The sequence below is a fragment of the Podarcis erhardii genome (assembly GCF_964252035.2).
Source record: "Podarcis erhardii genome assembly, chromosome: 6".
Lineage (NCBI taxonomy): Eukaryota > Metazoa > Chordata > Lepidosauria > Squamata > Lacertidae > Podarcis > Podarcis erhardii.
The window spans coordinates 38,702,826-38,727,363 of NC_138510.1; the positions used below are offsets into that span (position 1 = coordinate 38,702,826).

The 24,538-nt window shown below is 42.7% G+C and overlaps 1 long non-coding RNA gene across 1 annotated transcript in view; it reads left to right on the top strand.

The window, feature by feature from the left end:
• Positions 1–24,538, top strand: part of LOC309343472 — a 152,135-nt gene that overhangs the window by 106,427 nt on the left and 21,170 nt on the right. The gene's annotated exons all lie outside the window — the stretch shown is intronic.

Here is a 24,538-nt window from a genome sequence, read left to right on the forward strand (position 1 = left end):
GTCCGAACTTCAACAGGAACACCAAGTAGAGAAGCCACCCATCTAGATTCCTCAGTCTCTGCGGGTGGATCTTTCATCCTTGCAGAAGTGATCTGTCCAAGACAATGGAGCTACATTAAGGTTCCCTCAGTCTCCTCCTACTTCAGATCAAAACACCAGAACTACATAGGTGGTGCCAGGTTTCAACAGGAAAAGGCTATGGTTGCCATGGCAGCAGTTAACTTTCATTTTTGTTGGCCAACCAGTGCTATGACTCCTGACCTTGATCAGAGGAAGCCTGCCCAGACAATAGCAGGCATATTTGTCCTTGCTTAATGACACTTCAGTGGCAGCTGAGGCGGAATCCAAAGCCCCATCTCCTGAAATCCAAGCTTGAGTTTTAATTTTCCCTGTATTCTGCTCTTTTTAATTGCTCGGCTTTGAAGTTCTTTCCGTAATTCTGAAACTGGGGCTTAGCGTTGCCTTTTATTTCACCTTCATCCTGAAGTTTCTGCTTAATGTCTTTGACCGGAATGGTTGCCCAGTTTCCTGGCATGGCAATTTATTTGTTGCTTTTTAAAGATTTCTGGTCTTCTGGAATAAACTTACATGCTTTCTTTAATATAAATAGTAACACTCGGATTTCTATCCTTGATAAAGTAGGCTTTCAGTTAAGCAAATGTATACATGCTAGCCTGTCAGCATTATTAATACTGTCAAAGTGCTGATCAATTACTGTACCTTCTCTTTCAGTCTCTGGCTGGCATTCACAAGGTTTCTGTTCATGGGGAAAATCAGTCTTCTACTAATGTTGCCACCTCTTCCACTGCAGTCATAAAACTTTAAAGACACTTGAAAGAGGTTGTCCAAGCCTCCCTCCCAAAAACTGAAGGTGTTGCTGCCCCATCATCTTTCTAAATCGAGGGTTGCCTTAAAGCATTATAGATGAGATACTTATATTTGCATTTCTAAGTCCAGGACTGGATCTAGATACATCAAAGAAGTTTTTCAGTTAAACACGTTGTAAACTTTGTATGAGAAATCGGGTTGGCAAAAACGGAACTCCACGGCGCCATCTGGTGTCACAGTGTTATAATGAATATACAACACATACAAAGTGCTTTTTCTTTGCTGAGTCCCAGGTGTGACATTCATATCTAGTAGCTTCCTTCCTGATGTGGAGCTCTATTAAGAAACCAAATTTCGCAAATAGAGGATTGCCTGATTTAATGACGTTTGAACCCATTTCATCACATAGCCAAATATAACCTGTTATGAATAGTTTTATTGCTCTTTTTCCTGGAGGATGACAAAATGTCATATTGTCCACCTAAATAAAAACCTTTAGGAGGAAATCACTTTTGCAAGCTATAAAGTTACATGCCTGCTTCTTCCTGTTCTTTGCTTTTTGTTTATTATGTTGAAAGGGAAAGTGTTTAAATTTAAGCTTGCAATCTATATTATCCCATACAGGAAGAATTCCATTTTATATAGGGAATACATTCTAGGGGAAAGCTTATTTCTTTGTTTTGCAGATGGAAGAAACATCACATGGCACACAAATTTTCCTAAGCAGATGGCATCTGTCTGCTTTCCATCTGACCCTTACATAAAAGTTAGCAGTAGTTGCTTGGGGCAAAATGATATAATAAAGCAAAAGATTTAATACTGTACCAGCTCCTTTAAGCTTACATTGCTGCAAGTTCAGATGGTTCCGTGGGCTGTCCACAGTGGCAACTCGAAAAGATGCTTGTTAGTCATGGCTTAGATCTAGAAATATGCGTGCATAGGGGTCAGTTCACACACTCACCTGGCTGAGAAGGGCAAGGCAGCTGCCCCTACCACGAGAATGGTACAACAAAAGTGGATAAGTCATCTTCATACCAATGGACTGTGCATGGGCATCTGTGCCACTAATTACACTTCCCTATGCCAAAAACTGTAGCGGGGAAGGCCCATGTCTCAGTAGCAGAACATCTGCTTTGCTTGCAGAAGGTCACAGGTCCAGTTCTTGTAATCTCCAGGTAGACTTGGGGGAGACTCCTGTCTGAATCCCTGGAGAACTGTTCCAGGCACGTCCAAAGTCTGTTTCAGGGGCCTAATCTAGGCTGCCGGTCGGTTTTTAATCCGGCCCCTGTGGCAGTTTATTTCCTGAGGTAAAATCCTTAAAAACCTCAATAACTTCAATCCTAAAAAAAAGGTTAACAACTTTGGTCAGCCCTCATGGTCCTTCACTTCATCAAATCTAGCCCTCTTTGGAAAAAGTTTGGACACCACTAACAGTCCTGAGTTAGATGGACCAATGGTCTGACTCAGGGTAAGGCAGTTTCCTTATCATCCTATTACAATGTATGTGCCGTGGGGTGACATCCCTCCACCACATGGAATCGTATTTGTACTTTAGAAACAAAATTCTGTTCATTGCATAGTCTGATCGGGTATTGCAGTCCAAAGCTTTGCTTTCAGTCAGTGGCGCATAATCACCCCCTCCAGGCTTTTGAATTATCACTTTTTTACTTCAGAATGCCCTTGCAGGGACTTTCCTCACCCATCCTTCTCCCTTTCAGTCATTAACTGAGTCTGATCAAGAATAGGATTTTTATTCCCATGGGGCCCAAAAACAACAACACAGTGAAGGCTTTTTAGCTATAGTGCTCTTCATGGAATCCATGTAACCTTTGTGAAATTTGCACATGCGAATTCATGACATTTCCTTTTCAGCTCTCCATTACCTCAGCCATCATGTGGCACAAAGTCATCCATAAAGAGTTTCCAAAGAACTGCTAAAAAAAGAGAATTTGCATACACCCCCAATACAGCATTTTTTAAAATGAAAAGCCAGCACTTCATCAAATATTCACCCCCCAAAAATAGAAACTTGGTTTGAATATGCCTCGGATCAAAGTATCTGGCTTTTGACAAATCTGAGGTAATCTGAGTCTTGATTGTAAAAGAACCCAAAGCTTTATTCTGAGCAATACAAGAGGTGCCTTTGACTGACTGATACTGATAGCAAATGGGAAAACTACTTTAATAGATTTACCTCAAGTGAATGAAGAAAGGGTTTTGCCTTTTATCAGTGTGGCAGAAGAGAAATTACACTGAGCAGTTTTGAGAACAAACAGTGGTTGCTATTTTCGGGCCTTCTATCATGGCACTGTCAGCTCACCTATCAAGTATAAAAAGAAAACACCTTGATTTATCCAACCGCCATCTGTTTGTTCAACGTGCTCACTTGATCTATGCAGTAGATATAGCCCTAACAACCATCCTGGGTGCACTATATCAGAGACACTTAGGACATAATGAGCTAAAGTGGATATATGGCCAAGCCTGGAAGTAGAGTCAGGACAGGAGGGAAACTTCATAGACTTTCCAGCTCGGCTTGGTGCTGCAGCTTCCACAATGGCAGCCACTGCACATTTAGGCCACTATAAAATAGACACTGATGAGCTAGAAAATTTATTCTGCCATGCGTGTTCTTGTTACAGCCCTGTAAAACAACCATCCCTTCCCCAGAGGGAATACTTCTGGGAATGGGAACCAGCAAAACAAGTAAGCACAGCAGGATTCAAGTTTGGGTGATAGAACGAAAAAATACAACAAAATGTATTAATAACTTGCTGTTGGGTTCCAGAAGTTAGGCTCCCTTCAAAGAAGGGTAGGTAGACTGTGAGCAACCTCATCTCCAAAACAATAGCAACTGAACTGTCCGCAAATTTCTGGGAAAATGCAATTTCCAAAAATACAGCTTTGAGAGAAGATTTGGGGCATGTGTGAAAAGCAGGAGTAACCCACTTCTGCACTGCTCACTGATGATCTGGAAAACCTAGGTTTGTACTGTTCAGATGTACATGCCTCAAATACTTGTGTTTTTTAAATTCGAAGCAGCTTATCATTTGCATTGCCCAGGTGCTGTGAACTCACCACTCTGACACGAGACTGAAAGATCACACAAGACAACGTTCTTTAGTTCAAATTAGGCCGCAACTTTTTTGATTACAGATGTAAGGGACTTTGGCCTAGGCACTGGGGATATCCTGTATCAACCAATCTGCTTGCTGGATGTTTTACCATGGGGTCAAATCTGAAGCGAGGGGGTCCTATGACATACATCAAATAGGTGCAACCTTGCCAGGATTGTCCATGTCTAGTGCATGTCAGCCTCTACAGAGATGACTTTTAAACATGCCTCAAATACTTGTTTTAAAAATTCTAAAAAGCTTGTCATTTAGCTTTTCTTCTGCTAGCTTTCTATTGTTATTTTTGCTGTCTGCCTCTACATTTTAGACTGCTGATATTGTTTTTAATCTCCTACTGTAATGTTATTTTTAGTTGCTTTATGTTTTAGATTATATTTTTGCCGTTTTATTGTTTGTAATGTTGTTATAGATTGTGTTTCAACTTGTTAGAAGCTGATTTGAGAGGGACAAACCTGAAAGGCAACAAATCATCATCATCATCAATCTGAACTAAATAAAAAAGGGGGCTTTTAAGACACCGTTCCCCTTTAGTGTGTGTGTATGTACCGGTATTCTTCCTAGTGTAATTTTGTACACTGTAGTGCCAGCTTTAATCCACCAGGTGGCAGAAGCAATTAAAACATGCCGAATATGAATGAACATATGGTGCACACCTTTCTCACTGCAATGATTTGCAACAGGTTGGAGTTCTGGAAGGGTGAATCTTGTTAGGCCTCCCAATCACTTCAAATATTGAAGATGGCAGCATGGTCCAAGTCCCTCATTGGCTCCTTTATGCTATGTTTCATTGCTTGACCTTCACTCTAAGAAAAAGAAATGTTTTAAAAGTGAACCAGCTTCAGGAGATGCAGAATAAAAAAGAATTAGAAATCCATTCACTGCAAGGAGGCTGAGAGTTCATGGGCTAGCAGTTAGGCTGTTTGTCCTCCCAAAATGTTAACCTATTTATAAACTGTGTACCTGTTACACTTTAAGGCTACACTACGGTTCTATACCCACTTACCTGGGAGCAAGCCCCACTGAACTCAATGATTGCCCATGACCTTTCCTTCTCTTTTCTTGTCATTTTCCTTGGTGTCTCAGTAGGCCAGGTTTAGGCTGGTTAGACAGTGAAATATCCAGCTCTCCTTGCCTTCTCTACATTTAAACAATTTAATTTCTTTGTTCAACATGATTCCAAGAGCCACTTCGCAGCTGGTGAGACTTCCAAAAATCAAAACCATTAATTACACCAGGGGGGCCCAATCTTCTTGGACACAGGAGCACATATGGAGAACAAAGAGACTGTCATGAACACCACATACACACAAAAAGAAATTGGAGGGGGGGATTGGCACTAGTCAGATTGTATAGATTGTATGCAAACCCCCACCCTCCCAAAAAAACCCTGACAAAACATCTACACACAGAAACAAACTGGAGGCAAAGAGCAGGCAACACCCGTGTAACATCCTCACCAAATAACAAAAAAGGAAAAGCTGCTCCCCAACTTTTTAAAAAAAATGTTCAGGGCCAAGAAGCTTTGTTGGGCTCTAATGGGTTTGTGTGAGAGAGAGGATGCCATGCTGCCTGCCTACAGGGCATCACTTTGTGGACTCCAGAATTGCACCACACAGTAAAGATATCAATATAAAAACAGGAGAGCAACAGAGCAGATAAAATGTTTCTGGCTGTGCCAGTATCCTGATACATCAGATGTCAGATAGGCCACACATCAGTACCAACAGTACATGGCCAGCTTCTGCAAACCCCAGGCTGGAAATGGGGGAGGATTTCATTTGGTGCATATTTTTAAGTTGAGTGTATTTGCACTTCTTGGATTAATAATATATGGATTGGAACATACTAATTATCCTCTGGATTTCTCACTTCTCCAAATTTAGTGATACGGTTCTCAGCTCAAAACAAACACTGCAAAACAAAACTTCATTAAAATGATTTTTTCAGGATATAGTAAATTAAAAATGCAAAAAACACATTAAAACGCACAGGCATAAAAGAGTATATCAATGCATATTTTGTGATGAGATGGATATTTAAACATGAATTTTGTTAATTTTTTAAAAATAAAAAAAACAGATTAATGCAGAATGAGGGTGCAATGGACTTGTGAATGAACACATGTGAAATTGTAATGGAAAAAGACTGATCTGTATATCCCTTCCGCTGGGCTATTTGTCTCATCTCACAGGGAGCATATTGGGATTAATCCTGTTTTCCAGAAAAGGTGCTGCATAAATCGCAATACAATAAAACAGATAGATTCAATGCAAGGCATTCTCATTTATTTTACTGGAAGCTACTTCTTCCCGGAATTCTTTCCTCTCATTCGTGATCTTCCTTCCATGTGCAGAGAAATGTGGCAGGACACTCTGGATTGACATAGTGTGACTTAAAGGAGATACAGATGATGCTAGTGTGTGAGACAGGGTCTCCTCAGCTGTCATCAGTATCACAGAGTCCTGCAGAAGCCTAGAGGCAGCTGGTATGACAAGTTGACATGGAGAGCAGGCTACCTACAAGCATAGAAATCACCTTCTTTTTCTTTGACAGGATTACACACCAAGTTAGAGTTTTATGCCTTGGTTATGGGAATGTACCTAAATTCTGGAACAAGAGCTTGCTTATTTCTCCCCTATTATTTACTTCCTGAAACCTATAGCCTGAAAATAGCAGGGGATTTTGTCCACCAAGAGTGCATCATAGCAGCTCTTGGAGCACTGTTGAAAATAGATGCAGGTGGGATTTCATTTCCAATCCCCCTTTCCTATCCCTCAGCAACAGGTTTCCATGAAAAATCTCTTTGCCTTTTCCAACTTTGTACTCCTACAATGAACACGTTAACTACCATCCAATACAGTATTAAGTGGCATCAACCCATCGATATTGTTACACATCTCTGAGTGGGTTCCCAATGCACAGGGTTCCAGGGTCCATGTTTCCTTTTGGAAATGAGGCACAGCGGAGACTCTGGTGTCTTTAGGATACAGTTGTACCTTGGGTTACATACGCTTCAGATTACAGACTCTGCTAACCCAGAAATAGTACCTCGGGTTAAGAACTTTGCTTCAGGATGAGAACAGAAATCATGCAGTGGCGGTGTAGCAGCAGCAGGAGGCCCCATTAGCTAAAGTGGTGTTTCAGGTTAAGAACAGTTTCAGGTTAAGAACAGACCTCCAGAAAGAATTAAGTTCTTAACCTGAGGTGCCACTGTATATGGTTTATGTAGGGAGTGGGTGGTGCTGTGGTCTAAAGCACTGAACCTCTTGGGCTTGCTAATCAGAAGGTCAGCAGCTCAAATCCCCACAACAGGGTGAGCTCCCATTGCTATGTCCCAGCTTCTGCCAACCTAGCTGTTTGAAAGCATGCCAGTGCATGTAGATAAATAGGTACCGCTGCGGTGGGAAGGCAAACAGCATTTCTTTGGCTCATTTTTGAGGCTGCCTCTATGCACATTTGGATCTCAATAAAGGCCTAACTTTTCACTTGGAGCCTGCATAATTTTCTGAGAGGGATACTCTAGGAACTCCTCTTTTTTTTAATTTCTCCAGGAATAATAGGGTTGCTATACATCTGGAATTCCCTGCATAAATCCGAAAAAGCTCAACAACTTTTCTGTCTGGATTTTCATTGTTTGAAATATGGCAACTCTAGTTTCAAACATTTGGTTTGAACTTGAAGCAAGTTCAGACAGGTTCATCCTGGTCAGTTGCATGGCTGGAAAAGAGAGCAAGGGACAGGAAGAGAAGCAGCTTCACTTCGTCTCTCATGAAAGTAAGGGGCGAGTGACTTAGCTGAGTCTAGGAACAGACATTTCTGGTCTTAACCCCTTCATGCACTAAAAAACTAGCACCCATGCATAGTTATATTTCACTGTAATTTCCCACAGTTTGAACGTCAAGGACACTTATGAAAATCTTTCTTGGAATCTTATGCTCTACATTCCTGGAATCCTCTTTACTGAAGGTTTGGCAGAGGCTTCATCTGAGAACATAAATCAGAAGTGGCATAATAATTTTTAGTGTGGACAGATGCTTAATGGTATTGGATAAGCAAGTAAAGAGGTTGTTTAAAAAACATATTATCCACCTTAACCCTCTTGAATAGAGTGGGATATATGCTTACATTAATAAATAAGTGATGCGGGGAACAATTTTTGTAAATGATCCTGCAGGATACTAGGGAGAGGGAGACAATGTTGGATTTTTTTAAGGCAGGCTTTCATTTTCTAACACAAAGACATTCATTGACAATGCCAACATTTGTAATTCCTTGTTTCAGAATACAAAACTCAGCCACTTTTATTTAATATACTTCTTTATTGTGTAAACCTATGATACTGCTCATAGGTTTGCCAGTGCAGTTGCTTTCCACCTCCTGGGCAGCTGTTGTGCCTTTTAGATAAATACTACATAGGTAAGTCATCCACAGCCTCAATTGTGCCCTTTCCTATGTTTATGTGATGTCTTTATGCACACCTCATGATGAAGTTAGCAAATTCAAGCCATATTGGCTACCTTAGCATATTGTTTTGACTTTCACCGCTAACTAAAGTAAAGGTAAAGGGACCCCTGTTCATTAGGTCCAGTTGTGACCGACTCTGGGGTTACGGCGCTCATCTCGCTTTATTGGCTGAGGGAGCCGGTGTACAGCTTCCGGGTCATGTGGCCAGCATGACAAAGCAGCTTCTGGCGAACCAGAGCAGCACACAAAAATGCCGTTTACCTTCCCACCGGAGTGGTACCTATTTATCTACTTGCACTTTGACATGCTTTCGAACTGCTAGGTTGGCAGGAGCAGGGACCGAGCAATGGGAGCTCACCCCGTCGTTGGGATTCGAACCGCCAACCTTCTGATCGGCAAGTCCTAGGCTCTGTGTTTTAACCCACAGCGCCACCTGCGTCCTAACTAGGGATATGCAAAATCATCTTTCCATAGATATTTCTGCATTGGTACAAAATATTCAGAGCATTTCTTTGCCATCTGCATACAGGCAGATTTGTGAGGTCAGGACTTTCTGAATTGTTACTTTGCATGTTTATTTGCCTCCTTCCAAACTTGTTAGCTGCACATTGTTAGTTCTGGCTCTGCTGTTACAGTGCATGGTGTTGGGTTGTTACTCATCAGTCTCCATTTTATGTTAACTGGCTTAAATTTGTAACATTTTACATCTGCACAAACATCAATTAAATGTTTGACTGTATCATTTACATTATTTATGCATAGAATATTTCTTGGGAGGCGGAGAGATATGGGGAATTGTTTGCTACAAGCACTTTCAGAAACTGAAGAATCAAAGCTTTAAAAACATTTCTTAATTCTCCAAATTACTCCTCAAAGCCTCAGAATCACCCTGTTCTTTTCTTGATTTCATTGGCCACAGTAAATGTTGCTTGCAAACCACTCTCCATTTTTTGCTCTTGTAGAAACATAAAGCGAGTCTTTCCCTTTGCTAATTCTATGACAATGAGGGACCTCAGTGTACTGTACTTCCTAACTCCATTCCCGGGGAAGCAAATGAGCTATTGAAATGGCAACTCCATTCAGGCGGGGGGACTTCAAGTGAGGGCAGCCTTGGCTTTCGGACTCACTGACCATGCCGAATGCTGCCATCCATTATGAAGAAATCCCATCAGCGGCTGGACCTCCCGTTGCCCAAGGGGAACGGCCAGTCATTTTCCTGAGGGAGAGGAGAATGGTAGGAGCAGCAGGGACATTTCCATTTTACTAGTGAGATCTTATTTGGCAGCAACAAATGAGCAACTTTCAAGCTTCAGAAGTGATTAATTTCTTGCCAGAGCTGTCTGCAGAGCTGTCACAGCCTGACAATCCTGACATAAGTGTCATTTATAATGTCACAAGTCTATTACACATAAATGTCATTACACAATTATGCTGGGGAGAAGAAAAGCCTCATTGTGAGGATAAACCGGCGTAATATTGAGTCAATTAGTTGTCTTAATATTATTGTTCCATTGTCCCCCCTCATACAATTACATAGTGTCAGATTTGTTCTGTTTGCATAAAATTACCTGTTATTCTTACCAGCAATATGATGAGGCATGCAGCTAGGGGTTTCTGTTATAAGTAAAACATTGGCACCAGACTCTAGGATTGATATTAATGCCAAGATCATGACACTCTAATAATTTGTGCTCTCTCTCTGCCTTTCATGTGCCGGAATATGGACAAGACCATTAATCTACTCTGTTTAAGTCAAAACGGCTGGCTCTAAAGAGGGTGACTTTTCTGTGCCACCTGACAAAAAAAAGCCTCTTCGTTAGGAGGATGGCAGAACAGTAGCAAAGTCCCCAGTGGGTCTCCTCCATTATCCCTACAAACTGGCATGAGAACAGCCTTCATTTAGTTCTAACTAGCTTCTATTCTCTTTGGGCCAAGATGCAAACGAGCTTGACTGTGCTGACTTTATTTGAATGCATTATGTAGGAAAGGGTAGAGGGGTTCTGCTGACTGGTGCTCTTGGAGAGAAATGAGGGATACCTGACACGGCGTGGAACTTGCTGCCATACCCCCAAGAAGATAAGCTTCAACGTTTGCCTGACTAGAGGTCACTTGAGTGTAGTTCGGATTGGAGGGCCGCAAACCTAAATGGCCTGCCAGAAATTCCACACTGATTAGGCTCAAAATAAACTGAGAATCTCATGGTTGGCTCTAGACAGCTAGTTGTTCTCCTTCCGCTGTTTAAAGACACAATGCCTCTGAATACTAGCTGTTGGGAATTGCAGGTGAGCAGAGTGCTGTTGTGCTCATGCCCAGTTTGCAGGTTTTTCACAGGAATCTGGTTGACCCGGATGCTGGGCTAGATGAGCCATTGGCTTGATCCAGAAGGCTTGTCTTGTGTTCTTCTGTTCTTTGAACTCTTGGTGGCATATACCATATTTAAAACAGCCCATCCATGCTTATGAGTCAGCCTTATGGCACATCTTTTAGGATTGCAATTGGCAAGCAGTACAGCCAGATGGGCTGGTGCAACTTGCCTTGCACATGGTATTGCTGTAAATACATAGAGCAAGTCATTCAACAAAAATCACTTCATATCTAAAAAATCTTAATGAATTCAGCAAAGGTGTTGTCCTTTCACTGCAGCCAGTGGTATGGCTGGGCATTCTTTTAGGCAATGCCTCACAATTCCTGTTGTTAACAATCCTAATGTCTAACTTTCTGCAGTCTATATGAGAAGTGGAGGCCAGATGCATGCTCATGAAGCTACTCTTTCCAGCAGTCATGTGAAATATTGCTCCTGAGAGACAAATCAAACTCTATTTTCTTCCCATTTGACACTTTTGACTGCTTTTTCAGAAATGATCCGATCAAAGCAGATTCAGCTTGGGTAAAGGTAAAGGTAAAGGACCCCTGACTGTTAAGTCCAGTCGCGGACGACTCTGGGGTTGCGGCGCACATCTCGCTTTATTGGCCGAGGGAGATGGCATACAGCTTCCAGGTCATGTGGCCAGCATGACTAAGCCGCTTCTGGTGAACCAGAGCAGCACACGGAAACACTGTTTACCTTCCCGCTGGAGTGGTACCTATTTATCTACTTGCACTTTGATGTGCTGTCGAACTGCTAGGTTGGCAGGAGCAGGGACCGAGCAACGGGAGCTCACCCCATCACGGGGATTCGAACCGCCGACCTTCTGATCGACAAGCCCAAGAGGCTCAGTGGTTTAGACCACTGCGCCACCTGCATCCCTAGCTTTTTCAGAAATGATCCGATCAAAGCAGATTCAGCTTGGGTAGAAAGCACAAATAGGACCACTCATTGGGGATTCACATGATTCCTTTCCCATTCATTCAAAGAATGCATGAATGGGGGTGGGGGGCCATGTGGGGGTCCTTCCCGGTCATCTGTCTGATGGTCATGTCACTATCTGCACATTTGTTGCTCATCAGAAGGCGCTGTGTGTTCCAGCATAAATGCTTAGAGCATCTCCACATGACGTCAGAACCCAAGGGGTCCAGCATGCCCCCTTGCATGGAAGCACTGTATAATATGCATGTGCACTGATAAGCATGCAAAGTTTCTTCTGATATGCACTGGGGGGTGGGCAGTGGCAGGGCGGGGACTGGATGCTTCATGTGACACCACCGCCCCAATGATGTTTTTCCATATTTCCAAAGAAGGAATTCTAAGACCCCATTGGTTTTTAAGCCAATGAAGAAGAAACGTTTTTATTTGTTGCTTCAGCCAGTTAAGAGGCTGCAAATCCACAGGACAGAAATGTGACTATTCCATACAGACATTAACACACAACCCACAGATCTGTTTGATTTTCCAGAGGAAAGTGTTTCCCACATCTCAGCAGCTGCAAACTGGGTCCCAGGTGCTTTGGGAAAATTGAAGTGATTTTGTGTTGATATTAGGGCTAATACCAGAAAATGCTAAATTACATTTTAAAAGGAATCCATCCCTTTATCTTTTAACCTTACGCCTCCCTCAGTCATGTAGAAAAATCAATCTTGACTAATTCACTGACCAAGAAAAAGCGAAAAGCAAAAATAGGAACCTGAATAAATGCCTTCTTGATTTTCTTTTTAAAGGGTTTCCACAGGAAATATGATCAAAGCATCCCAAAGCTTCGATCCAGCCTGTGGGATTGAACTCCAGAGCAGTGGGAGAGCTGTCTTTTACAAGAAGTCATTTGCGAGACTTACAAAGTGGCACAGGTTACAGCTCTGCGAAGTCATAAAGCTTGCTGAGAATGTCACAGAATTGGCAACAGGAACAAAGTTGCACAGGAGAACTAGGCAGTATTCTAGGATTTGAGGAGCCCTTGAGCTTCCCTCACCCTCTTAATTTAGAATCGATGGGGCATGGACCCTGAGAACCATTCCACACCTCCCTTGATCTGTTTGATGGCTGTCTGTGCAAACTGAGTGTGACAATGATGGTGGACAGTCCAGGGGGTCCTATCTGGCCTACAATGCCATTTTTGTGTGGAAACTACACCCACCTGCCAGTCAGCTGGCATCACTCCAGAGTGGTATGTGTGTGACATCAACTGGGGGTTGATTCTGTGTTCGCTGTGCATGCCAGTTCCTCTCTCATCAACTGAAAACCAGAGCTGAAAACCAGAGGTTCAAAGAGCAGCATGGGTGATCTGGGCCTTTGTTGTTCCTTAAATCTCCAGAAGCCAGAGGTTTAAAGGGCTTTAAAGTGCATTGTCATCTGACATTGTTATGACATCAGGTGATTGACACGTGGGCACCTGATGAAGATCTGGCCCACTGGCCAGAAAAGGTTCTGAACCAATGCTTTAAAAGTCAGAAAGCCTTCTGCTTATTCTGCTGAGTGGGGCCCTGGGCTTCTGCCCTTAAATCCCCTCCTGACCTCACCCCCGATCGCAGTTCAGGAAATAGGGTGAAAGACTCCCCATGCTGAACGCAACATGTGCTCTACAAGGATTCTTATTCTTCGCATGTCAACGGACAAGCAAGAAAATCTTATTTTACGAAAGAAGACAAGGCTTAATCTGTTGCTAAGCAGATCAGCTCAGTGACTTTATAACAAAATAAGGAACTGATAATGCTGGAATTAGTTTGAAGGAAATGAATTCTTAAAAAAAAAAAGGATATGGAAAAAATCATTTAGGCATTTCACTGGCATATAACAAGACACTACAGTAATATTGCAGCAAGAGAGAAGATTATTTGGAGTTAATTCTTATTTTTAGCTGATAATTTCTAATTAACTTGCTGTAGTTATCTTGTTAAATGTCAATTAAATCTCAAAGCGCTCCTTACCGTTTTCCTGTATTCATGGAATGTAATTACGCATCTGTTTCTTGAGTGGCCTTCCTTGCTCCTATCATCTATGGCTAAATATAGGGCAAATATGTTTTAAAACATTATTTTAAAAATATGTTACAGCTAATCAATAATTGATTTTGCAGCACAAAATAGGATTAAGAAAATAAGTCCTTTCCCCCCCTTTCTTACTCTAAGTCTATAGATTTATACTCTCCTCTGTAATGGTTACTAATCATTATGAAATGAAATAAAACAAGGGTGCAACCCTATGGTCCCTGGGAAGGCAGACCAGAGACCAGAGACCATAAGACACTGGGGACGCCATAGTCAGCTGGCGGAGAAGGAGGTTAGCCCACAGAGAGGGAGGTCTCTGCTAGAGGGTCTTCCTGGATGGCATCAGAGCTTTCCACAGATTTTCCTTTCCACCAGCAGTCCGTTGTCAGTGGTGAGGCTGGAAATGGTGTGGTCTGGGAGTCTGAAATGCAGCCAACTCAAGAGCTTTGTGTCATTCATATATTTCTTTCTATATGTGAATCACTCCCCCCCCCCAAAAAAAAACCAACAACTCTCAAACCAATTTAACAATGAAGACACATGTAAAACCATATCATATAGAAAAACTAAAACAACTTCATATAAAATAAATAAACAAAACCATTTCATAGCCGAAACCAATTTCAAATCCAATCTAAATCCAGACTGGGATAAAAGCCAAATCTCCACTTAATGGTCTTGTTAAAAAAGGGAAGGTTTTCAATAGGTGCCAAAAAGGCACTAGAGACAGCGCCAGACTGATATGCCAGTTCTGATATGTGGTTCACTGTTACATGTACTTCATGCCTTCCTATGGGGCAGCGAGAGAGAAGAAGCAATAAGGAAACAAAAAATGGTTGCTCCTCACCTTCCACTCTGGCCAAGATGAGCAACCAGGGCTTATGGAATATAGTTCGCTATGCCCCCACTGCTCTCCATAGAGCTGAATCATATGCACTTGCTCAGAAATAATAATAATAATAACAACAACATGTTCAGTGGGGCTTACTCCCAGGTAAATGTGTTTAGGATTGTAGCCATCCTCCCTCTTGTTGTTTTGTTTTTGCTCCGTTTTTATCAAAACTTCCTGTTCTTCGCATCTAGACATTCTGATTTGCGATGATGTCATCAGCTTTGCCTGCTGCGGACTCTGCAGCCAACAAACTTCATCCCTGAACTTTCTGCTTAGGCAGCGGTGGAGTAATAAAACCTGGCAGTTTATTTTCTCAGTACACAAAGGGCAATTATGGCATTTAAAAGATAATATGGCAACCTGATTGAAAACTGAATTTGCAACGTGGTTTGCAGCTAGTGGAATCCAATAATTGCATTCATAATAGTACAGTCCATTCTGCTGTTGTAACCATCTACCCTACACTGTTCACCTCTGGTGGAGCTTAGCAATTAACGTCAGGGTTTGCCGGGGCGGGGAGGAGTGTCTAACAAATAGATGTGTTAGGCTGATCACAACAGGATTGTTATGTGGGAAAGTAGCAGATATAACAGAGAATCCAATATAATGAAGGTGATCAACTTCAAGCCCGGGAGAGGAAGTTATGAGGCTTTCAGGAAATGAAGGCACCCAGGAAAGCTGCAAAGTACAGAGCACTTGACATATTTTTTTGTGGCATGAAAGAATATACACCCCCTTGGCCCCCTTGACAGTAACCCTGTGTACCCACTCCTGTTTACTTTGTATTCTGTATACTCCAACTGCTGATTTGGGAAGCAGTGTGTGCACAACGCTTGCCACAATCCACATCTATACCACAGCTATACTGTCATTTCTTAAGGAGCCACTGTGTTTTGATGTGTTTCCCCTCAAATCAGTTTCAATCTGAACTGAGACAAAAGAACAAAGTAGCTGTGTTTTAAGCCTAAAATAAGCCTGAGAAGCACAACAAAAGTCTCACACCCCACCCATGAGAATTTCATTGAAATTTTCTTTTTTCTGTTTTTTTCATAATTTTACGATGTAGTTTCTTTTCTCATTAATTGCTGGAAGGTTTGGGGAAAACATAGGAGGCATTTTCAGCACAGCACTGTGTTTTTCAGACATGCAGTGAAAGGGGTGTGTTTGGTAGGGGAGAGAATCTGCTGCCAGAATCCCACCTCCCTGCTATATATATATTCATTAGATGAGCCCAGGAGCCCTCAGATGTCTGGCAGGTGCTGTGGTGAGGACCAAATGACCTGTGACCAGCTCTCGCTGTGAACTGAGCACACCCTCCAAACATAGCTCGGAAACTTCTACAACATGCAAGGATGAATGCACTGAGATTTCAGAACAAATCCAAATGTCCAAAGGAAGGAAGACTTAAAAAGCCACATTCCTAATATAGCCCAAGATTCTTTTCTCTGACTTCTGCAACTCCTCTTCGAAGTCTTTCAAAGAGTCCTCAGGGATGCTTGTGGATTTATTTGGAGGAGGGAGAAAAAAATTCCTTTCAGTGTATTATAAATGCAAAGCTGGACCTAGGCAAGGAAAATACACAGGGGAACAATTAGAATTGACTAAAATCTTTTAAGATGGAGGTATTTATGCCAGGCATTCGGAGAGGAAACGGAATATGTAGTTTGAGAGTTAACCTTCATAACTTTGATTTTTAACATTGATTTTAATGCATTCATTCACTGCTCTCCTTGCTGACTTTTTCTCCCCAAAGCAGCTTTCTTTCCTCTCTCCCTCTGTTCGATTGCCATTTGCTTATTCTGTAATCTTCCTTATGTCACCTGCTTGCTTCACCTCTCTTGTCATTTTGTGTCACTTTGGCTTTCAAGAGGATCTTATCCCAGCAGCCACTTGGTCCCTCCTTCAGGGTTTACTTCATTTCTTCTGATTAGTATTGATCTTGTCTGAACTACCCTCCTGCATTTATTTCACTTTGTCATAACCCAAAGCTTATTGCACTGGCTGCGTTCTATATATGGAGCAGCTGACCACGTTGACCTGACTTGCCCTATCATGCTTGGAAGTTTGAGGGTGTTTAAATACATTTTAATAGTGTTTTTTCACACTTTATGCGTTGATTTCTTTATGAATACAGTATAGTATATTACTTGTTTCACTTATATCTCACCTTTCCTCCAAGGAGTTCAAGGTGCTGGACATGGGATGGCCTATTTCATCCTCATGATCATGCTGGCTTAGGTTAGACTGAGAGACAGTGCCTGGCTCAAGGTCACCCAAGAGGTTCATGGCTGAGTGAGGATTCAAATCCTGGTCTCCCAAGTCCAACACTTTCTAACTACTACATACAACTCTCTCTCTCTCTCTCTCTCTCTCTCTCTCTCTCTCTCTCTCTCTCTCTAGCTTAACTGCTTGTCACAATGAAGAAATAACTAGAAAACTGAGCTTTAGTACATACATTAGCAGAGAGCATGATGGGGCTGCCCCTGCTCTCCCTCCAGCTGTATCTCTGTTACATATTAGGATGGAGACTAGGAGGGGTGATAAGGCTGGTATGATGCAAACATGTCAGCAGAGCCAATCCAGCACACTTGGCATCACTTTTAAACCACCCCAGCCTCACTGCCACCTCCTCAGTCCATCCTAGTATGCAGCAGAGATGCAGCAGGAGGCGGATTACACCGTCTACCACTAGGTGCACCTACAGCACAAAGCATCTGATTCCATAGGCATATGTTGCAGCCATTTCTCTATTTTGCCCAATGGCTACCCCTGAGTTTTCTAAACCAGTGCAGTGGGGAATGGCTTGCCTTCGCCAGTGTTGAAGTCGGCTTCAGCTTGTGGTGTAGGGGGAGGACGTCATCTTGTCCCTCAGCTCAGGCCCTGTGAACATGCCTGAAGTTACAACAGCAAAGAAAAGCCTGTGTGGTATAGTGGTCAGAGGGATGGGCTAGGACCTGGGAGACCAGGGTTAAAATTCCCACTCAGCCGTGAGGCTCACTGGGTGACCTTGGCCAGTCACAGTTGTTGGGATACTGCCAGGGAGACGAAGGCATCAGGCAGCCTCCACGTCGTCTCCGGACGATCTCCCGGTCTCCCGTAGAACAGCATCAGTCAATTAGCGACACGAGCCTCAGACACATTCCAAGACTCATGCACACCCTTTATGCAGAGTTTCCACAACGGAAGATTCAGCCAGGAGAGCATATTTACAGCTTTATTCAACGTTGATCAGAACAAAGGAAAAACATGACTGCTTGCATCCGTGTCCAGGAAAACAGCTGGAACGAAAGCGATATACAAAATGGAAACTCCCAGTAAGCAGGAAGTAAACAGGCATGTGACACACAACAGCCTGTTCCCCTTTTTTAAGGTGGAATGGAACTATATCCTAACAACAGTATCTCAGCCTAATCTACCTCACAGGGCTATTGTGGAGATTAAATAATGGGGGGTGAAACCATGTGCACCCCCTTGAACTCCTTGGAGAAAAAGCAGGATATAAATATAATAAACAAATGGTTTGAGAGAACAGATGTGAAAGAGTACAGAAGCACATTGATGGGAACAGGGAGAAAGAAGCTTAGGAGGAGATATGAGATGCAGAGCACCACTGTAGAATATTTCATGCTCTAGAATAGAAAAATAATAAAGGAAAAGTAAAGTGTAACATTGTCTTTGTGCTATTCCAGGTTATATTAACAGCCTATTTTGGTTTTTTTTCCAGATCTTCAAAAATATTCAACAACTTTAGTCTCTTTTAAAATGGAGAAAATAGAATATCTCATAACTCTCTTTCTCTCTGTGTGCATGTGTGTGCAAAGACTGCATATTCTTTCCAAAATATTCCCCTTTCAGAAGAGAAAAAAAGGGAGTGAAGGAAATCAGATAAATGCATTAGTGGGAGTTCAGCTGACTGCTGAAGCATGTTTTAAAAATCAAATAAGGATATAATGTTATGCATAGTTTCCATATCAAATTATGACATTATTGGCAAAGATGAGAAGGTGACACAATTCAGAGCCTTCCTACCTCCCTGATAAGAGATGAAGCAATCTTAAATGGAATACAAAAGCAATTCTGTAATCAAGCACAGGCTCACACAGCATTCATTTGGCTCCAGCAAAGGGGATCCACACAGTGAGAAATAATTGGTTTCTTTATTCTTAAAGAAGGGGGGAAAGTGTCATATTTTGCTGATGAAATTTACCGGATTGACAGCTCTGGAGGCTACAGTTTACTTATGCACAGGAACAAAGAACAATGAACAGACACGATGCTTCATCTAACCTGCCGACATGCCTCTGACAGTGGCCACCATGCAGCCATTTCCTATTATCAACCACACAGGCCTGTACTTGTGTAATGAAGATGCACACATTTTGTCAAATGAGAATGCTACACTGGAGAGAGAGAGAGAGAATTATACATGCAGCTTCTGAGCAATCCAGCACACCAGAAACCCCCAATAATGGCTGTTTGCAGTTTACAGAATATATGCTTCTTTGTACACAATCATGGTGTTGAGTAAAAATAACGAGCTTTCACTAACAAGACTTCAGAGTGCAGCGTGGATTTTCTACATCATCACACAAATAGAGAGTGGAAAATTATGGTATGAAATGTTTTGCCTAACTTCTTATAGCAAAGGCTGCTTGCCATGCTATGATAGAGCTGTGTGGGTAAAAGACATAGATTCAGTGGATCCTTTTCCAAAATTTCACATGAGCTATAGCATTCTAGAATCCAATTCCATATGCATTTCTTCTCCTTATGTGCCCTAACTTCTGAGCTATAGTTTACTGTGGCGTTCCTGAGTCCTCTCCCTCCAACTCAAATCAGAGATCATTCTGGAGCAGTCTCTGATGAACTGCAAGGAGCAGCAGATGGAAGAAGAAGCCATGCCAAGTCTTGTTACAAACGATTGCTGGGAAAGGATGGCAAAATGCCATTGAAGCAGTCCTATGGTTAACCAGGGGGACCTCTTCCTTGTGTGACAAATACTTGGCACTTTCCACCAGTAGATAGATAGATGGATGGATAGATAGATAGATAAAATGCATTTCAATAATTAAATAAAGAATAAAGTGCACAATGCTCCTAAGATCCTCCCATCCACCGAACCTATCTAGATGCACGTCACAACAGATTATGTATTTAATATGTCACATATTGCTGACTTCCGTGCTTATATCCCAAGAAAGCAGCGATGGTAATGAACGCAGCAACATCTGGAGACATTTTGCTGGCACTGAAAGGTCAAAGCAATTCATTAAATATTGAGGCTCCGGTTGTGAATTCCTCAAATTTAAAATGCTCAGAAAGCAACTGTCAATCTCCTTAACAGAGAGGGGGCATAGAAAACAAAAGGGGAGGGAAGGAAGAGATTAGGGAAAATTCCAATGTATGTTTTCTAGAAAAGGAGACCCTTGAGAAGAGCCACTGTGTTACTGTGAGTAGCAGAGGGCTAGACATGAGCAGTGGAGACCTTGGTCCAGATCCCTGCTCAGAAAGGGAGCCCACTGTGGGAGTCTTGGTCAAGCAGACTACCTCACTATCTAACCTAATTCACAGAGATCTGGGGAGTGTAAAAATCAGAGGAGATGTTTGTTTTGCATCTCTGGCCTCATTGGAGCAATACTAAAGCAATACATTTAGTGATGGCGATAGATGTAATAATCAGGAAGAAAGGAGGTAGAAAATATGGGTATATTTAGTATCCCAGAAAGTACTAAGAATTCTGATCTCAGTCTTTGTCCATTGTAGCGTTTACGCATTATGCCTGGACAGGATATATGAATATCAAAAGCTGCAGGGAAAACAAATAAAAGTAGCAGGGTCACACTCCTGTTCCTCGCCCAGTACAGGTCATCCATCTGGATGATAAAGACTTATTCGGTTCTGAAACCAGGCTTAAACCCAGATTGAAGTGGATCCAGATAATCAATGCCATCCAAGAACACTTGCAGTTGTCCCACCACCGTCTCCAGCCCCCACTTCCTCCCCAAAGGGGGATTGGCAACTGCCCAAAACTTATTACCTACCCTTTGGACCCAGAATCTCTGTTGTGGTAGCACCGTGCAGTTTCTATAAATCGTCCATGAACAAGCATGTGTCCTTGGCCATTATTGTGATGGACATGCCATCAAAATGTCCATGTAATTACACATGCTACTTGTGTGCTATTTCAAAAAATGTTGCTTATTCTTAGATGTTCATAAAATATCAAGATATGCTTTGTATGCAAATCTACAGAGATTCCATTTCTAAGTCCCCTCTATATCTCAAGGCCAGAGACTCTATAAAAGAATATCAGGAGGGAAACAGTTTGCCAGCTGCAGGCAGGAGGTTCCAACTGGTTGAAACTCTTATTATATGCTCTGATGGCTCTTAGAACAACAGGAGACTGTGTGTGAGTTGGTGAAACAGTAAGCGGGTGGTAGGAGGGGGTAGTCTCACAGGTGTTCTGTTTAGCTGTACCCAATGGAGTCTGATAGCCAATTTAGTTTTCCTGCTCCACTTGTCTGCTGCAGACGGTCACCCAGGAAGCTGTTGTTGATGATGTGCCCTGCCAATTACAAATCCATAGCTGTTGTCAGAGCCGACATTAGCCTTGGATGTGAGAGGCATGGCTCCCATAACACAGACAGAATGCATGTAAGGCCTTCGTCTGACAGCAGTGTAAGTGAATATACCAGTTACAGACCTTGGAGGAGATAACCAGCCTACCCTGCTATTAGGAGCTCAGATGGATTGGAAATATATTTGTGACCCTTTCTGGCTTCAGAGGTTTGCTTCACTGTCCATTTATTCCAGTGTAAAACGGAGCACATGCAAAAGTAGATGGTAGCTTCTTTAAGATTATATGGTGGTAGAAGCTTAGTCATGAGTGAATTACCCTTGGCTGGCATTGTAATTGGGCCTGTTTTGTATCCAGTGTAATGCTCAGTAAGCATCTCATCAGTGCTCACTTGCTCAATAGGACGTCCTGTTTCTCTCTCCCCCCCCCCAAATCTGTTCTGGGGGTTCCCCCAACCCTCTGGAGCAGATTTGGGGAGGGTGAAGGCAGGAGGGAGGAAGTGCCATTGGGCAAGTGGGAATCCTTGCACTGATAGGAAGCTTACTTAGGGATGCATTCGTTACAAGCCTCTGTCTTTCTGTGCTTTCTGGAAGAACTCAGAAGAAAAGGTTGGTTCCTACCCCTCACAGTGAGTCCTTCCCTGCAAGCATGGCAAAGTGGCACCCAGGAGGCCTGGCACTGCAGGAGAAGAAAATTTATTATAAATGTCTGGATTGTTTCTGCCTCGTGTTTAATGCAATGGATGCTCCTGGGTAGCTTTGGACACACTGAAGAAGGAAGCCACAACAAGTGCAAAAGCTGCAAAGAAGAAACTATGAATGAAAATACAACAGCCATGGGTGGAATCATTTAGTCTTTTCTTCCCTATATGGGGAGGGGGAACGTGAAGTGGTGACTCACCCCCCTGTGGTTACAATTCCAGGGTCCCCCTCTTAAAGGGGTTATATTTATGGGTGTCACTGGCCATGCACTGAAAGGTCGTCAGTAACTACCCTGTGTGCAGGTATATGGGCTGGGCTGCAGAGCACCCCCATATCCCATTTACCCTGATGAGCCCCAGTTCCCCCCGGCTGGGATTGATACATGCCCAAGGCCTAAGCCAAGGTCTTCCTACATTTGGAAGTTTAATAAAATTGTGGCCTAATTTTAATTCCATATAACGTTTCACAGTCTTTATTCCTTCCTTGTGATCCCCGGGGGCTGGGGCTGTTGCCGCCTGGTCATGCTAATGTTTGGATCATTTCTGCCCCATGTTTAATGCAATGGATGCTCCTGGGTAGCTTCGGACACGCTGAAGAAGGAAGCCACAACAAGTGCAAAAGCTGCAAAGAAGAAGCCGTGAATGAAAACACAACAGCTATGCTCCAGGCTAGTGTGGTCATTGTTTTTTAATATTCAACCATTGCCACACACCAGGTTGGAAAAAGAAGAAGACTTCTTATAGAACAGTAGAGAATATGCTGGAATGAACGGACTGGTAATGGCAGTATCTGAAGCCCTCTGTAAAGAGGCAGGGACACACACAAACCACACCTGCATTGTCTCCTAGTACACCAGTTCCTTTGAGCATGAAGGTTTGAAGGGGACATCCCACTGAAAAATTGGTTTCAAGTGGAACATGCATGCTACTGCAGTGATTGCTGCATTGACATCAGCAGGGAGGGAGAAGTTCTCAGGGCCTCTCAGTCCCTTCCTCCTCTCTTCCTATGTAGCATTGTGAAGAAATGTGGTTTTTTTCTTTCGCAGCCACACCTGAAGGAATTATTTATATTATTATTTATTTGGATTTGATATCCCACTCTTCCACCCCATAGAGCTCAGGATGCAATTAACATAGCTGTCAAGTGTCCCTTATTTGAAGGGACAGTCCCTTATTCCAGCGCCATGTCCCGCTGCAGTCCCTTATTGATGGATGTCCCTTAAATGTCCCTTAAATAATGTCCCTTAAATTTCAAAGGAAGCAGCTCCTCTCCCTCCCTCCCTCCCTGCCGGCCAGGGAGGAGGGAGGCTCCAACTGTGTTGCTTGGCTGTGTTGCTCACCCAATAAGAAGTCTAAGAACGACTGGGGGGTGGAGCTTGCATGCCTTGTGTGTGGCTAGTTAATGCAAGCTGACGAGGTTTTTGAATGCTGGGTGCCATTTTGTTGCACGTACTGCTGCAAACTTTGCAGTCCAAAGCCAGGCCAGGGAGCCATCTTAAGTTGAGGCTGCATAGGCCTTGTGGTGCATGTGATTCAGATTCTATTCAGTTGAACTTCTGGTTACAAAGTTGGCTGGACAGTGTTCTCGAAGCCACCAGCATGAGTTTGACCAGACTGCAGGAAGACAGGAAGACTGGAGTGCCTGGAACAGGTGAGGCTGCAGGTCCCTTATTTTGGCTGCTGGTCCCTTATTTTCAAATCTGTAAGTTGGCAGCTATGAATTAACCTGTGGTATATCCCCCCCCCCTACAGCTGACAGCTGCTGCTGACATTTCATTGAGAAGCTGCAGTAATGGGGCAGTAGTCAGCAGCTCCTGACACAGGAGATATCCATGCATCACTAGATTGCATCAGCTACCATGGCTTAGTAGAAAGCTGATAGGAATCAATGATATGCATGCAGCACTCTCCAAAAACACAAAACATGTAAAATGAAGTTTGAAGTTGTACTAGTAATTGCTTCTATTGACTTTATCCTTCTTACATGTAACATTAATATGACAGTAATGATACAACTAGCAATATTTATCACCGTATTGTATCATTTTCATCATCCATCCAAACAGAGGTTTTCTTGCTTTCTTCAAACAGGAAAGAAGAAGAAAAATATTACTTACAAGAAGATGTTAGAGGGGGGATGTATCATTCAAATACTCCAGAGTTATATGTGGTTATATGTGCTGGCACTGGTGAAGGAAATTGACATTCTCCAAGGTTTACTAGGGTGTGTGGCACACAAATTACCACACTCATGTAAATGGCTGTGCATTACTCTCCTTGCAGGCAGGTCTGACTTACAGGAGAAATCCATCTTGTCTGTAGATGTTAACTTGACAAATAATAGGCGGAATTCCTGCTAACAGAGATGCACAAACTAACCCCTATAGCTTGCCTAGCATCCAACGACTCACTCGAGTGTATCTTCATAACAGAGGTCTGGGATGTGTTGTGGGGACAAAGTAATATGCGGTACTTCTGTGCATTTTTCTGCCATTTGACTATGGGTGGGTTGGGAGTGTGATGGCAGAGTCTTATTCACATCTCAGATTTCCATATGGTACATCCTCTTACAACAGCTTTGAAAG